This window comes from Lepisosteus oculatus, chromosome 7 (genome assembly GCF_040954835.1).
Source record: "Lepisosteus oculatus isolate fLepOcu1 chromosome 7, fLepOcu1.hap2, whole genome shotgun sequence".
In the NCBI taxonomy this organism is placed as follows: domain Eukaryota; kingdom Metazoa; phylum Chordata; class Actinopteri; order Semionotiformes; family Lepisosteidae; genus Lepisosteus; species Lepisosteus oculatus.
In genome coordinates this window covers 31,751,429-31,766,832 of record NC_090702.1, presented here as the reverse complement: position 1 = coordinate 31,766,832, position 15,404 = coordinate 31,751,429, and the positions used below count along the sequence as shown (strand labels likewise).

Here is a 15,404-nt window from a genome sequence, read left to right as displayed (position 1 = left end):
AGAGTTATGCCCAGTTCCTTTATTAAGGAGACTTTCATCCTCTAGGAGCATCCTCTGTGGTCAGTCATTATTAATTGATTTTATATAATTATTACTGTGATTAACCTAAAGTTTCAAGCCATAAATCTATGTTGTTACTGGAAATTCTGCTGGAACATTATAAAGAAACTAAAACCATTTGGGCATTTGTGAGCCTTTCAATTAAATTTACAAATACACTTTACATTCACTAATTATTAATCAGAAAGCTATTTTGATTTCAAGCCAAAAAAAACCTTCTGAAGGATGATGTAATCTTTTTCTGCTTTCTAAGAAAGACATCATTCATGCATAGTAACATTTCAGCTCAGTTTGACTTAAATAACAATTGCATGTATTATAATTAGGAAATTTTATTTTCTTTGAAATACAAAAATTCTTCTTTTCAAAAAATCTTAACTGAATGAGAACAATTAGACAATTTCATTTTTAGTTTAAACTGTTATACATCTAGAAGCAGAAGAAACTCTTAACATGTAAATGTACAGTACCATTCCATCATTTAAAGAAATTTAATCATTCTACTTTTTAGAAACTTTTTCATTATCCTAATTTCGCTCTTTAGGATTATACATTACATTTTCAATTTATTTATTTTAGAAGCCTTGTAATGGCACTACCAGAAGGATTTTATTAGTTTATAGGACTCAATGTAACTAATCTAGTGACACAGGTATATATAAATGAGTACATGTATAGTATAAATTTCAAGTGTAATCATTAGATGATTATCTAGCAAATAAGCAATGCACTTCTTTGTATTAATTGGTTTTATTTTCGTTTTGGTTAATGCAATCCCCTCTCCAAAATAAAAGTTTATTATGGCATACCATAGGGAAAGAAAGGTGCGCTGTAATAATTTGTATTTATTATTTAGTTAGTTTTGAATTAAGTGATAATGCTTTGTTTATGTGTTGTGTAACAATGACAGAGTTTGGGGATTAATTAAGCCATGTCACCACAAAATGCACACATCTTACTTACTGAAGTGGACTTACTAATCGGTCCAAGTTACTGCACTGGTGTTCCACCCAGGTCGGCCATCACACTCATTTAAGATCATTGATCAGTCTAGCTTGCACACTGTACTGGCTACTAATCAATTCTTGCACACAGAAAATAGGTAGGGATGTCAACCATCTTCTCCTGGTCGTAGTCGTTATGCTGGTCACACTCTCACCGTCTACTTCTTACCAGCGAGTGAACACAGCAACGACTGAGGTGACTACACTGTCTTACTCAACCCAGACATTACACAGAAGACATCATTCAAACTGGACATCACACAGACATCCCCACTGCTTTACTCAGACCTGTTGTCTCGCAAACCCTTGGAACAGGCTGTCTGTGTAAGCTTCCAATCCCCTCCAGGATTGCTATTGGAACCCATCTGATCTCCTTGGCGTTTCCCAGTGAGACCCGGCTACTCACTGCCACACCTGACAGTGAGGGTCTGACTCTCTGATGCTTATATATGGAATCTGGCTGCACACAGCTGACACCAGTCCCCTAATATCATCATGTTTATTCGGGCAGTTTACACTCTCCCGCTGCCCTATAACAGTTGGTATAGTCAAGAACCAGATATACATGTATTTTTTACTTTTACAGACATATGTTTTTTTTAGTGCAGAGCACACATGTTGGATCTGTATGTAAAATACATTTCCTTAAGCAGAATAATGAACACCTTGCGAATTTTCCTTTAGTCATACAGTGATATTGACATAAACCCAAAATGACACCCCTTGAAAAATCATGTCAGTATCTCACGTTCAACTGTTACAGAATAGAAACAGCATATCTTTGAGCCCAGGAAGACTAGTGACTCAGGTTTTAAATCTCTAAACACTGGCATTAAAGAAATGGATCCCTGTTTACACCTATAAGTGACAGATATAGGTGATGATAGTTGATGACAGTAGTTGAAGCGTATGTGGGTACACATCTCTGGAGGTTAAGTGCTGTCCATTGAGAAGCTCTAGTACTGAACCATCAGTAGGTGTGAAAAATAACTTTTCTACTGTAACCACATGGTTAAAATACTCTGCAGATGAAACAAAACAGTAGCTTTTTGAAAAAAAAAAAATTTATTTCTGGAAAGGTAGTCAGCAATATCTGGTATTGCAGGTTGTTTTTACACCTGATTGTTTTTTAAAAAATACTTTATTCAGAACAGACAAACATGCAAGCAACATTTATGTTGCTAACGTATATAAAACTAGCAATACATTCTTGCAGTGTTTGAGACAAGAAGTTGATTTAAGAACATTTATAAATGAAATGAAAGTCTTGTATAGACTCAGACTGTGGTGTTATTTTGTGCTTATTTCATTTTTTTATTACTTATGAATGAAGGTGCTAATTGAAGGTTTTTTTCTATTTTTGTATCATAATTCTTTCTATTGGTGTTAAGGTGTCATAAAGTATCAGACGACTAATTTGCAGTCCTTATGTTGCTGGTTTCTGTGAAAACATGGTCTGTTGATGATTTCACAGGTACATATTTAATCCATTAACAACCATTATGCAACACTGACCTAAGTGTAGATTCCATTACCCCTCCGCAGCATGGCCGCTTAACCACATGTTGGCATGCATGCAGCTTTAATGAAGTGTCCAGCTGATAAAGTAGAGCTGACAGATGGAAATTCCTGTGACTCATGATTGTGTCCCACTATTCCATCCATTAAATACCTTTCTGTCACTTTCTTTTACATTTGTTAATTTTGTCTCACGAGTGTCAGACTTCAGTAAGGCCATCTTAAGAATGATCATCATGGTTTCTCTTCTTCCTTCTGATTTAGTTTCCTGTATGCAGAGTGGTCTGTAATGCAATAGAACAATGCCATTCTTCTTTATAGGACACTTTTACAGCGTGATCACAAATTTACACTAGTCTTTTTTTCATTTTTCATTCTTGACAGGCCATAATAGACTGTAGTGTGTCACAAATGTAACCCACTAATTGTGTATGTCTGAACAAGTAAATGTATTTCTCATGAGACTGAACAAAGAAACAGCTCCTGTCCTTTCCATATCTATATCAATCAGTTCACTAAACATTTGGTCCAGATGCCGGAGCTCACTGTAAGCTTGAAAGCATCATAAACTCTGTCATCCCACGGCATGAAACACCAGTGCTGAATTCCTGATATACAGTAATGTGCTCTATTTCTCATTTTATAAGAAAGATTTTAAATTATTTAAACAAACTAAAGAGCCCAGTCAAATGTGGATTTTTATAAATTAATATGGAGAAAAACATTTGCTTAAAATTTAATTAATGCATGATTAAAATTAGTAATATTTATTTTCCACGATTTCTGGATAAGAGCATCTCTGTTGTTTTGCAGGTAAAGTCAGGGTGACCAAATGTTGGTGCTACTTCCTCATGTCTATAATAGAAATGTTAGTGATATGAGATCTGTTTTGTTGCAACCTGTAAACACAAACTAAAATAAAAGCCAGGTCTAGTTTCCACAGTAGACTCTGGATGAAATATAAACACAATACAACAGCTTTTTTTAAAAAGACTTACTAAAGTATGGAAAATGTATTTTGTACATGCATAACAAATATTAGAGAAGGACAAATTTCAACTTAGAAAATGTTATTCCACTCCAGTGTGGTAGTAGAATCAACCAAAACCTAGTAGAAATCATTAACAATAATGCATGATTCATATATTTCTATTCTTCAGTGTGAAATACGCAGATCTATATGTTGTAGGAGAATAATACGAAGTATTTGTGGAAAACATGGATTACCATTGGTAGTACTGTCTTGACAGAGAGTGTATATCTTTCATGATTTTAATCTTGTTATTAATGACTGGACTGTTTATGCTGATTCATTGAGTTCCTTCAGGGACTTATCTAATAGCAACCATTTGAGAAACATTAGATAACCTCTCTTACTGTATTATTATTTGTAAACAACCTTTAGTTTTTATAAATGTGACATACAGTATACAACTATGTTCTATTTCCTAATGCTTAAGAAATAAAATTAACTTAAATGCGTGTAATTGAAATGACTGAAACATGACTTGTTGTATGTTGTTTTTGTTGTACTTGTTGAGTTGTATGGTGAGATGTACTATAGAGCATTATTGGATCTAATAATTGTGACCCTAAACTGTCATTCTTTTGACCCTGAATTCTGCAACTTTAGTGAATATGTACAATGTTCTAAATAGACTGGAAAAATAGATATCAAACTATAATCATATATCAAAAAAGTATTCAGGCTCTGAATACTTTACTGAGAGGAATTTAAGGTCTCAGAATCGACAGATATGGCCATTCAAGGTGTACATCAAAATTGGTGTCCACAGTTAGCTAAGTGCAGTGTACCATGGTATGATTCAGTATGCCAGATTTAACTTTTTAGTGCCCAAAGACGGTTTATAGTTGGCACTTGTGGTACAGCGGATGTCTTTGAAATGGTAGCTTTATTTAATCTGTTCTACTACTTCTATATACCTAATTTCCAATATTAATATATAATCATGTAACTACAGCAAACTTTTGGAAGCTGAAAATAAAAATAACCAAAGTCAAATAATGATTCAGAATATTATTAATTATATTAATTAATGAATAGAATTATATATATACAGTACTGCATATAGCTGTTTGTGGTAGCTGAAAATAACAATGAGGTACACAACAGTATGCCACCTTCTTCATAAACATTTTCTGCATCAAAAACTTCAAGTTGGTCACCTGCTGTAGTTATTTTGGAAAAGAACTGAGATGCTTGTTTAACTTTTTTTTCCCATGAGCACCTGCATTGTTTAAATTTAAAAAAGAAACATATACAGTAAAGTACTTGTCCAAACATAAGTTATATACTGTATTTTCGATAACATAAGGTGTACTTTTTTCCAGATTTCGGGGTGGTACAATTGACCTGTGGCTAATCAAATACAAGTACAAATAATTAGGAAGCATATCTGGTAATTGACAGTTACACTTACAAATGACTACTAGAGTGTCGAGCAGCATTTACTGTTGGCTCATACTGTAACAGACCATCATTTTGCTTGGTTCTGGTGTGCTCTTGCGATCGAATAACTCATATTAATTTTTATTTATCGAAAATGAACAAGAGGTCACAGTTACTTTTCCATTCAAGAAGCAGGTGATCCTATGTGCTGAACAGCATGGGGATTGTAAGGCAGATTGGAGTGGATTCGCAGTCATAGCATATATGATAAAGTTTAAAGCCCTTGAGGTAGGTACAAAGCTAATCATTCAAGAATTCAGAACATAGGAGGAGGAATGGTTTTTAACATTGTGGTGTTGTTCTAATCATTTTTCTTTAAACTAGATGACGTTGAGTATCAGTTTCTTTTAATCCTGTCTGTCTGAAAAAATCCTGTATTTTTTGCTTTTTTGGTCTTCTAAACTCTCCATTTTCCTTTGTTTGAAGCCAATAGAACTCTATTTTAATTTGTACTATAACTTGTGCTTTGTAAAGTTCTTTTTTCAATTTCCACAGGCCAAATTTCCGGGTGCAGTTTATATTTAGTGGTGAATTATACAGTATATGGTAAATACATAAATATAGAAAATATATGAATTTATGACTTATAAAATATTTTTTATTTATAATGCTGTTAAGCGTCTTTTTCAGTAGTTTTGTGTAAGTTTTCATTCACCATTTTTTATTCATATTGTTTAATTTCAAAACAATTTGGAGTTAACTTGATTATACTTTCTCTGCAAACAACGATAACATCAGGTATTGTAATTATTGGTATTTATATTTATTTTTTATATATTACCGTATATATAATACATCTTTGCAGTGCAATTGATTTGATTTAGTGTTGGTGGTTCGGGGCAGAATTTTTTATTATTATTATGATCTTCTATTATAATAATGTTTTCAAATGATGGGTTTCAAAAATGGTGAAAATCAGGAACTGACCGAGTGATTAAGTCAATAAGTGAAATAATTATTCATAACCCCCAACTTGTAATGCCGGCGGTCTTACTACACAACTTTCCCTAGGATTTTCAGTCGTAGCCTTCATTTACATAATCGTAAGAAAATCACAGCGAGTTATAGACAGTTGCAGTGTGCGCCCGTTACCATCAGTGGTGTAGTATGACATAGCAAAGGACTCAGTCATAGTGCTCCCAATAGCCCCTACAACTCTCTACAGTAAAATCAAACAGGTTTGATTATGTTGTAGGAAGTCGCAAGTTCTAGGGGTGGGCTCTTGTGTCTGCGACAGTCAACAAACAATGAGCGCTCACCCATAAGTACAATGCATACAATGCGGCTGCAAGGAAAGAAGGAAAGCGAGTTCTATGGACTGTGCAAATGGAGGACAGGTTTGTCGAACTTTTGAGCCAGCACAGATGTCTGTTCGATGTTTCGTGTTTGTCATTTCATGTTTGTTGTTTGTTTACTTTTGTACGGTGCTTATTCCGATGTGCTCCGTGTTGATTGGCTGCCAAAATGAGGTGACCTCGCGGTACATTCACGTTGCAATACGAGATTTGGAACCGTGATGAAACCTTGTGAGGGAATCGTGTAATTAGTCACCCCCCTGCGATTTCCTAGTCATATAATTTGGCACCCTCTAGGACAGAAAAGGCAGGGAGATTCAGCAACTGCAGTTGTTAAATTTGACATGCTCTCCGACTAGAAGTTGTGTAAAGTCCTGTAGTGTGACAAAGGCTTAAGTGCTTTTTCCAAAATATACCTGAACAGTTTGTATAATTAGAGGCATGTGAATTATTTGTTCTCTGGCACATCTTTAGTGAGAGGAATAATAATCCAGGAACATTTGGTTAAACAAATATTTATTACAAAGACAAGACACAAACTACACTACACACAACAACACAGACACACAAGTTACTCTATGTACAGTATTTATAACCAAGGCGTTTCAGAGGCCTAACATTCTGGTCATCCAGAAAACCCCAAACTGCTACTAAGCATTAAACTCTTAATGCCTACAGAGGGCACATAAGAGATAAATAAATAAATACAAAGCAACTCCACATGCCACAAAATAAATGAGAGCCTAAATCCCTATCCATAATAATGCACCCTAAGCAGGAAAGACGTTTCTAATTGAGGTATCTTTTACCCAGGAAACCCAAGTTCCCTAAAAACACAGAATAGCATGCTCTCTCTAACAAGGTTCAAATGCTCCAGTCAGGTTTGTTTTGGATGATCATGAAGTAGGGACTTTCGCCTGGCGCAAGCTTCAAGTTCCTACTCCTCTGGATCATTGTCTCTCTTCTCTGTGTGCCCTGCTTCTTGTTTCTTCCTTTTTCTCTGCTCTCTCTGTGCTCTTAATGTGATCATATATTGTGTGTTTCTGTACTGCTCCTTGACAATCATTAACCCACAACTTACCTACAGTAGGTATCCTAAGGTAAACTTTACAATTGTTTCTGCTCAAAGGACCACCCAGATTCTCTCTGCTTTGAAGTTTACTCTTCCATGTGTCAACCTTTTTCTAACATTTAAGAAACATTTCACAGTCACCTAAAGATGTAACAATAAATAATTACATATATATTATAAGAGAATCATCCACAAGCGTCAATTTGGGGAGTATTTGTGCATTTGCCGGGAATCGTACCCAGGCTTCCCATTTGGCAAGCAAAACGTCTACCACTGAAGTGGCAATGTGTCACTCTGATTGAATGAGCTAAATTACAATTTCATTATAGTAACAATAATATAATTATAAAAATTTTAAAGGGAAACCATTCAGGAGCCTTTTTACAAAATTGTGGCTTTTGTGTCAGCCAATCAAAATATAGCTTTTGGGGAAATGTCATCAGGATTAATTACAATTAAAGAGAACTAAGGTGAAAGTGAATTTGGTTGTCATCAACCCTCATGTACATTGTTGTAAACTCCATAAATACCTGTATGGGGTTAAATAGGTGATGTTTCTGTATAAATAAAGAGTAAAGTGGTTTTACATTTACCAAGGGAATTGTGAATGTCTTATAGGTATGTAGCTTATTTAGCCCTTTATATGATTCAGCATAAGAATAGCATTGCAGAATTTAACAAATTAATTAGGGAAATATTAAAATGTGGGTTTGAACTAAACTTTTGAAGAATAATAGTTAAACCTTACTGTTAATAGAGTAACTTTAGGAGATTTCCTTTTTGCTTTCAGAGATCAGTGAAAGGGAAATAATCATGAGTTTTCTTATTTTCCATGTATTCAGGTTGTAAAAGTTGCTGATTAGTCGTTTATGTATGTTATCTTTGCTGTTGTATGTGTGTTCATTCAAACTTTATGTGCAGCTCAAAGTAGTTTTAAAAGCTTTTACTAGTGAAATATTTATTCCTCCATTTGTCTAATTTTCACACAGAATATTCTGGAACTGAGAAGGCTTAGTGGTAGTTTAAATGTTCCCCCAGCCTGAAATTGCAGCATTTCTGCTGGCTTTATTTACAAATGAGAAGTGGCCATTCAACCCATTTTAAAGTCATCCAGTGTTTTAAGCCTTTCAGACATCCTGATGCAACCCAGAGCTCTTCTATATTTAATGCCAGCTAGTGAAATTAGGAAAGTACCCACAGTAAATTTTCATCTCTTAACTAATAACAACACAACTTTGTGTTTCCACTATGACAGTCATTTATTGATGCATTTATACAAATATTTATTGTACATTAAATATTTGATGTATCTTTCACGTTTTGAGTTATGCTTTAACTCATGGAACACTCATATCAAATATTGATTCTACAATCATTTTTGCTTTGTTTGATATTCATATGGGTGGCATGATGGCACAGTAGTTAGCATTAGTGTCACAGTACTGGTTAATTTAAAAGCTCTACACAAGTCTCTGCCATAATGGTCATTGCACATCTAAATCCCCATCCTGAGGGCTCTCCATCACAATATTATATGTTAGCCTTAGTACAGGTATTTGCTTTTTTATTCAATTAATACATTAACAGTTTGAAAAAATAAAATTATGTTATTTGGGTATTTATTCAAATACTTTTTCTCAAATGTGAAAAGGAAAATTACAAATAAGCAAAGAAACAGACCAAAAAGAAAAGATACCTGCTTCAGACTTGAGACGTATGTACAGTAGAGCAATACATAATGAAAATGGGAATTGAACTTGGAACTACAGCACAATTCCCAAACTTAGTTTGAAGATGCATATCAACCTGTGAACAGAAATTAATACTAGACTGTTACAAATGAGCTGCAAGTGAAATACAAAGTTTAATTTTTTAAATGGAATGGATGGACCCAGAGTGAAAATTAGAGAAAAGAGTCAGTGAGCTCACCAATGTGATTCAGATCAATGAATGAAATCAGAAAACAGCAGAAAATAATGAGAAATATTTTCTAGATAGAGAACAGTTCCAACGTGGGTGATTTTAAAGAAAATCAGACCACTCTATGCCAAAACTATAGAAACACAAAAATAAAGTATCTATGTAATAACATTACTAGTTCTAAGCCCAGCAGTGAGTAACACTACTGAAACAAAAATTTGGAAACTATACACAGTGAAAAAAATGCTAGATTTAACCAAGTCAAGACCTGAAATTATAGAAGGAATTCTTGTTCTAAATACATGGGCAACCATTGAAATTTTGAAATGTTTCCATTAAAAAAAAATCATGTTTATAGTCAGTTCTTAATGATAAAATAAGAGGCACCGGTGCAATTGGCTACATTTTTATTTGTTTTTTCCTCAAAAAACATATTTGATTATCTTGTAAACGCTAACAATATCATATATGGCTGGAACTACAGTTCACAGAGAGTGAAATGTCACTTTAAAGCTTAACTCTGCAAAGGTTAGTGTGGAGAGCTGTACATGCTTGTGAGCTGCAACAAGTGGAGCTTAATTCCATGCTGAAATATATCATATTCTTGCTCTCTCTCTCTTTCTTTAACACACCACAACAAGTCCCAACAGCCAATGTGTTGTGTTGTTTCTTTGTTCCTTTAATTTTTTTAGCATAAAATCAACCTCTGCATTTTCTAATACCTTTACAAAAGTAATCAAATTGTAAAAGAAGATTGTTGTTACAGGTATTGAAACTGCTATGGCTTGGCTATCTAGCTATTAAAGTTCTAGGACTGGTCACATGGGTTCAAATTGTACAGTTAAATGATGCATAAAGAATAGAATAATATGTTTAAATACCAGTTTCAAAGTTTAGGGAAGATAAAGGTCAATATTAACTGAAACTCAAAGACAATACACAGTAGTTTACATTGACTACACCCAGAAGAATGTTAAAGTAACTTTAAGACAGGGTAAAGATAGGACAAATCAGAATGGAGAGGCATGAGATTTCACTCATGTTGACCTGAGTGGTGTCCTGGGATGTTTTTTCTCCCAAATGTAAACAGGAAAAGTCAGAATTTGGTGAACCTGACCGATATCCACCAATCAGTTCATTGTGAAATACACTTACCACCATCTGTCGAACATATATTTGGACAGCTGGCAGATACCAGGGTTTTTCTAAGTTTGATAGAAAATCTTTTTAGTTTTCATATTGTGCTTTTAAAGAAATTTCACTGCTTGTCCTGTTTATAACACCTTTTCCTTTGTTTTTGTTACAGGATTTTGTTATTATTGCTTGCCATTTGCTTCTCTCCAGAACATTTCAAATAGAGTGTTTCAGATGTTGTACAGGGCTGAAATAGGTACTATGCCAGTTGATGAATATTCTGGTTAATAGGATATCGCAAGATTAACACGATGAATGTCTATATGCAGCCTTGCAGTAAATTCACAGGGCTGGTATTACAGGCATTCCATTAAACACTTCTTTGACATTACACTAAATGAGAAATGTGAATGTTCAGAAACCATTTTCAGACTTTGGGCTAGTTAGTCAATTCCTCAGGAGTCAGGGCTGACGCAGTTAAAGTGCAGTCTGTCACAGCAATGTGGGAGTCAACCAAAGGAAGTAAAGTGAGATTTTATATTCTGTAAAATGATTTATTTGTGGGTATTTTGAACTAATAGTCACTTATGTAAACACAGCAATGCAAATGTTTTGAAGTTATTATTTATGAACTATGGCCCATTGTCAGAGTTTTTTTCTTACAGTCAATTATAGACACAAATCTATTTCAGGTTCTAAGTTACAGCTGTTGATGTTTTATCTTGCAGGTCTGAAATCTATAGATATTTTGAAAAGAACTTCAAAGCTAAAAAATTGTGTTGTGAAAAGTTATTCGATTGGAACAAGCCAATACCTTTTTTCTGTCATTGCATCTCTGGGAAGCATTTTGTTAAAAAAATACTTTTTTATTGTTTTTTCTTTTCATGTCTCACAGATTTCCACAAGTTGTTTAGCTGGTTACTGAGGCCTGGGCACTACACAGACATTGTTTCTCTTTCTGTGCTTTTGAGAATATCTTGATGGCCATCATATATTCTGTGCAGGATGTCTTTTTGAAATACTTCAGGAATCACAAAGCTTCCCTTTAGAAGTAATCCCTGCTGATCTGTGAATTCTCCAGCAAAAGGCTTGTATGGTTTAAAGGCTCCATTTAGGCTGGATTGATTTGGCCAGCTCTCTAGGCTGTTGTTTTTCATTCACACACAGTTCCGATCATCCCTCCATTCCATCCCTATCAATTTCCTGCTATTTTAAATGTTTCAATAAATATATTTCTATAGATGTTGATGTCGTTCTGAGTTGTGTCCAGAAACTGGAATTCTTGACAGGTCATCATTTGCTGTAGCTACACGTAACAGCTTTATATGAATATTGGAAATGTCTGGGTCTGTGACAAAAAAGAAGGGGAATGTGGCATAATGCAACACACCTCCACATCTGTAAATATAAACCCGGAGAGGAAAGCAAGCAGGATTCCAGTCTTGATATCCCTGGAAGGGGAGAACATTCCACCAACATGGCCAGCAGGCATAACACCCTGCAACTCACAACTGTGTGTTGCTAAGGCAACATGTCACCCATATTCCAGGGCTCCACCTCCACACTGAACACACCCCCACATTATGCCACATCCCCCTTCTTTTTTGTCACAGACCCAGACATTTCCAATATTCATATAAAGCTGTTTGCCAGCAGCCATATCACTCTGCAACTCACAACTGGCAACCCACTGAAGCTAAGCAGGTGTGAGCCTGGTCAGTACCTGGATGGGAGACCTCCTGGGAAAAACTAAGGTTGCTGCTGGAAGAGGTGTTGGTGGGCCCAGCAGGGGGTGCTCACCCTGCGGTCTGTGGGTCCTAACGCCCCAGTATAGCAACGGGGACACTATACTGTAAACAGGTGCCGTCCTTCGGATGAGACATAAAACCGAGGTCCTGACTCTCTGTGGTCATTAAAAATTCCCGGGTGTTCCTCGAAAAGAGTAGAGGCTTCATTACTCTGCTCTCCTCCCGACTGATAGCTGACGTGTGGTGAGCGTTCTGGCGCATTATGGCTGCCGTCGCATCATCCAGGTGGATGCTGCACATTGGCGGTGGTGGTGGAGGGGAGTCCCCATTACCTGTAAAGCGCTTTGAGTGCTATATAAGTGTAAGCCATTAATTATTATTAACAGTCCCAGAGGAGATTGTGGTGATAACATTAAGGTCATGTTTTTGCTTATTCTTTTCTTCTGTCTCGCTGTAAGGTTCACCTTGGTAGGTTGAGTTTTCTTTTGTTTTGGCCTTGCTCCTTTTCTTGCATACTGGATCTTGCTTATTGGGGATAGATCAGCCTGGATCCCACTGTTCCAAGCAGTTTTTTTTTTCCCCCAGACTGAACCCCGATAAATAGGGACAGTCCTGTCTGGCTGCCTCTTTGCCAAACCGTTTCTTTTTCTACCAGACTGCACCCTGTTAATTAGGGATAGTCCAGTCTGGATGCCGGTGTGCAAAGTGCTTTTTTGTTCTTCCTTTTGATTCTTTTGGTTCTACTGACCTCACACCGGTGCCTCCATCCCTTCAGACCCAATTAGACTCTCAGACATACCTTATATCACTTGTTTCTACCATCCGTTCCACCTGCATCTGCTTTATGTTTCCTGAAACCTCAACCGCAGAGTTGAACATTGACATCTGGTACGAAGCTGTCCACTATAGTACACTTAGCACTTTAAAGTTATGCAAACTTGTTTGTAGTGTTAAGAGTGGTCATATTCTACTCTTAGCAAATGTTTGAGACATAGATTAAGATTTACTTCAGTGTTCTTGGTTTTGTATAAATTACATGATGATATTCTGTTTTACGTTTAAATTGAGTTTCTACAAGAAAATGAACATTTGGGAATAATTTGATTCTGCATGGAAGACACACAAATGAATTTCACAAGGAACAACAGCTCCCAGGAATTAGATGTGGTTGTGGATGTTTATTGTGTTTTTCGGTATAGTGGTATTTCGCTTAACCCCCTGGCCACAGGAAGAAAAGCCTTGAACCTCCATATGGAGTGGGGTTTAGTATTAGGGGCTGCTGCAAAGATGGAAATGGGATAGAGGAGGGATCCATGAAACAAAATAGGAAAAAGAGACTTGTGTACGATATGTCTTTGAGAAATGATGACGGGAATAATTATGATATAGAACATCTGTGATACAAGTGGCTTAATTCTAAAGCTATGAAGTTCCATTTAAAAAGTATATTCTTAATTTTCCTAGTACTGAGGCTACAGTGGTAACTACTGGAAATATTTTGTTACCTCCTCGCGAACTGTTGGGGACATTGGGAGGACTATCACAACATTCACTCCACTAGTCTAAACAGAGTTAAGAATTTCCTCACTGCTTTGCAATGCTCCACATGAGGCGTTTTATATTTAGATCTTTGTGATGTCTTACAGTACAAGTAAATAAGAAATGGAGTTTTAACTGTTTTACTCAGATAAGGCAATTCAGGTGTGTGTTGGGCAGTGAATAGAATGCAGTCAGCACAGTGCATGAAAGCCAGCATGAGCACAGTCTTTTGTTGGCATCCTATCCTCAGCACACAATTGATTAAATACCAAACTCCCAAACTAACAAATTAATAGGGGTTAAAGCATTGGCCTTCCCACTTTAGCATTCTCAGGGCATTCAGCACCGAGGCCCAATCAGACTCCTGCCACACAAACACATTATAATTTCTTTAAAGTAAATTCTAATTTATCAATTATTCCAATAGTTAGTGATGTTACATTAACTCATTAAATTACCCCCTTTAAATAATTTAAGGGATTAAAAGATATCTTTGTTGGGCTCTTTATGCAAACTGAGTTAGCTGTTAAATGTAATTTGCCATTGAAAGCCTGCGGTTGAGTAATTACACTAATAAAGTTGTAAAAATAAAAAAATAAAAATTATTAATATAAAAAAATCAAATTGTAAAAAGAACAATCTAGAATTTAAAACATTCTTTGCTGACATAAAATAGTGTTTTCTCCCAATCTGTTTGTAATGGTTGAATGCAAAACTGAAATATAGTAAAAAACATTTAAAACACAAAGATTCCTGAGCATGGAGTATTAAGCAGGGTGCAGACAGGGCAGTCACTTACAGCTGTTTAGTATACTCCAAACAGTGCAGGACAGTATTTTCAGCCCCTGCTGATAATATATAGTAATAGAATTCTATGTCCAGATTCCTTTGTCACATAAGTATGAAGTTATTCGTACAAAATAATATTGTACTATCGGCTTCTTACATTATAACAGATGTACTGCATCTGAGGCAACATAATTTAATTATCTTATTCAGTGAAACATGGAATACATACTTATGTACTGGGTGTTTACATTACATCCACTACATTTGCTTGCCATTTTAGTATTAATGTATATTTTGTGATTCACTGTATTAGTTTGTACTGATTCATTTTGTTTGTATGACCCTGTGTTGTTCTTTTGATTTTGCTCCCTAGCCTCAGATATTTAATTAATTATGTACAAATACAACATACTTACTAATGTATTTATTTTTTACTTAATTTTATCTGCAAAATTGTTTCCTGTACTTAATGTAAAGTGTCTATAATGTTAAGTCAACAGCATCTGATAAATAATATTTATTAAAAACAGGAATATCCAAGCAATGTAATGGGACTGTTATTGCTTCCCACATCTGTACGTCTTTCACAAATCAAATCTTTTAAATAAATATTGGTTTTCATTTTAACTACATTTTGCTTTTGGCAAATGTGTCCATTTGTTTGTGAATGTATCTTTTATATTAAATAACCTAGCATTTACTGTACTCTTTGGATTGAGGGGAAATGTGCATCCATCTGGTTGACCACATTTATAATTTATAGTAGATTTAAAACTGTAGCCTGTTTCTCAGAACAAATTGCTTGAGTGTGGGTGGTTGTGGGTATGTATGTGAGGATGTCTGAGAAATTGAGTA

General features: G+C 35.4%; 1 protein-coding gene across 2 annotated transcripts in view; it reads left to right on the top strand.

Annotated features, from left to right (window-relative positions):
* The window catches only part of immp2l (inner mitochondrial membrane peptidase subunit 2), a 447,639-nt gene that overhangs the window by 386,703 nt on the left and 45,532 nt on the right, over window positions 1-15,404 (top strand). The gene's annotated exons all lie outside the window — the stretch shown is intronic.